We start from the raw sequence: 3015 nt of genomic DNA, 5'->3' as shown, positions 1-3015 counted from the left end.
TTCTCCTGTAACAAAAGCAGTCTATTATCAAGGTTACCTGCTCCCTGAGGTACTGCACGACTATTCCTGCACTTTCTCCAGACATCTTCTACACACCTGTATGATCTTTTCATTTGTGTGCAAACATATCTTCTAATTATCCACATTTCCAACAGCATTTTCACACAGATAGTTTTAAATAATTGAACTAGAAATACAAATTTTGTGTGTTCCTTTTCTAATAAGGCCTTTTTTAATAACAAACTGCCTTTTTTAGATCAAGCTGCAGATGCTATTTGATTGTGATTTACCTGCCTCATCTCACTGCTGTTACTGCTTTCCACTCATCTGTTTATTCTCCTTTTATTTAATTTCACATAAAAATAAGCTAAATGATGTAATTCCTATGTTATACAAAAGTATAGTCTAAAGTATCTCGTAATAAATTTCTTTAGACTATTAAAATATAATTTCATAGTCAACCATTTGAAGACTATTAAAACAGTTTCTTGCTCAGAAAGCACTGAAATCTAGATTCTGAAAGCTATTTAATATGCTCCAGTCCAAAAATTGTTTCAAAATTTCAAAAATTGTTTTAAAATGGCTTAACCACCTCTGAGAATTGTGCCCTGTGACTTACACTCTGAGGGTTTTTTTTCCTGTCTGTGTCAAGAAAAAGGCTCCAATCCAGTTCCACGTTCATTTTGGAAAGTGGAAGCCTGCCTTTCCAAAGGTAGTGTCTCACATCTTTCTATATCTTTATGTATAAATGCCTCCAGGGCTCCTGCTCATGAACTTTATCTGGTAATTTGATGTCTCAGTATTACATTTTGGCTCGTGTGCTTGACTGCCTCACGTCTGACAAGCTGTGCATGCCAGAACTCCGCCCTACCTATTCCTCCAGGGTAAGCTGACACTGCTTGCCTTGGAGTGTTATAATTAGCAATGAAGTTGTATCTGAGTTGGTATCTGAAAATCAGGCACATGAGTCTTCATCATGGTCCACCCTCTATATATACTGAATGCAACATCAGCTGCACAGATTTTGCCTTTTTAATCAAAACTCACCGTGCTAGCTGAAAATGCACCTCCTTGTATGATCATGGACTTCCACAGGAGCATCCTCCAGGAAACATAAACCTGCTTTTCAACAAGAGAGGGCTTTAGGAGGCCATGAGATTTTTTTCCGTGAGAACTGTGTCTAAATGCCTGCTGCTGAAAGATCAACACAAAAACAAATCTTAAAATTAATAAAAAATTCCTCACTTCTGTCACACAAACATTCATGTGCGCATAGATACCTTACTATAATCTTATGTCCCAATTCAAAGCTTATAATATACTTAATGCTGTTTGGACTTTGAATTTCCAGTGTAAGCCATATTTTAGGTAGCTCTAAAGTCCTGCTCCCACACTTCTTATGCAGATAGCAATGAACTATAGAGTAAGTAAACTTTTCATAATCTGGCTGCGGACATTTGTACTTTTTAAGGAAATATAGCTGGGGAGTGCTACTGTCAAAATAGACATTATTTGCTTGTTTGGTAAAGATGGATAGGGATCCATTAATAACTGAACAAAATAAATCCCACTGCACTGAGCAAAGTTAATTCTCCTGACTTCTATTCTTGACCTTAGCCGTATCAAAATTTATTTCCACTTGTTCTTCTTTTGATACAATACCCAAAGATCTAACAGTATAGTCTAGTGCATGTACAAAATCAGTACATAGTGTACCAACTTTTTGAAAAAGTTGAAGTACCTCCCACCAAGCCACACAGCTAGATTCTTATGTTAGATTCAAAATTTACTGGAATCCTGTGACCTGGAGTGATCAGCCCAGTTCAGTATCCACCTACTGAAGAAACAAAAGATTACCATGCATTTGTCCCATTCATTTGGACAAAAAGCAATCACAAAATATGGGAGTTTTTTCTCATGACAACTTACTGATATCCAGTTTTTCAAAAAAATTTTTCCCCTGAAAAACATGGAAAAGGTCAATGTATTAGAAGAAAAGTTCAAAGGCATATCATTCATGGATTCTGTATGTGTAAAGCAGGTTTAAAATTCTAGCTCTGCATTGCTCTTATTCAGCTTTCCATAGCACATAAATTTTAAAAATAAATGTAAGCACCGTGTTGTGTTTTCAACTTCTAAATCTATGGCTCTCTAAAGTAAATAGAACAGACCCAACGACTTCAGTTCTGTTAGTGGTTATAGTGGGAGGGGGAGGCCTTGTACGAACATTAACTAGTTTCAAATACATTGTCCTTTCCTTATCTCTCCTGCTCATACATAAAAGGGTCAATACACATTTTTCTCCCTCAGTTCCAGTCTCTCCCTTCTTCTCCAGGGAAGAAGATTCCTCAATTACAGATTTCACCCCTGGTTTTTCAGGGAGTGTTTCTCCTGTATCATCTTTGAGATAACCTGAACAAAGCATTCCTACTGACTGTGTGTCACCAAGTTATTCAGTAGCCAATCCATCCTAAACAAACATTTTTCTGAGCTTCAGGATCACGTTAATCTCTCACCAAGGATGTATGAAAGCTTCAGCTGTGGGGGACCTTAACTCCATGGCTTAAAATCCAAGTGCTCAGGCACTGCTGCAGTTGGTAGGTACAGATGTCTAGCACGAGGCTGGAGACCTGCAATCCTGGCTACATCCTGCAGCATGTGTAGCTCTAATTTAATTTAAACTGCATCCTAACAGAAATGCTGAGATACACTTGTAAATCTGAGATTTTGTTTTATTCACTATAAAATGTCATCCTGTCAATCATTACTGCACTGCATGTGATCCTGTTTTCAATGTGTCAGTGTCTGCTTCATGTAATTACATAATTTTTAGATTATTAGAAAGCTTGAGGAGAACAGCCTTGAAATCACAATGCAAAGTAGAGGCTTCTGAGATACGGAAAACCAGTGGAAAACAGACTGGATTTGCCCTGTACTGTATGTTCCTGTTAAAATGATCAGCAATACAGTAAAGGGCTGTTAGCACCTTAACTGTAATTTTTGTAGGCTTCACTG

This window comes from Motacilla alba, chromosome 5, assembly GCF_015832195.1.
Source record: "Motacilla alba alba isolate MOTALB_02 chromosome 5, Motacilla_alba_V1.0_pri, whole genome shotgun sequence".
Lineage (NCBI taxonomy): Eukaryota > Metazoa > Chordata > Aves > Passeriformes > Motacillidae > Motacilla > Motacilla alba.
Note: the sequence above shows the minus strand (reverse complement) of the source record.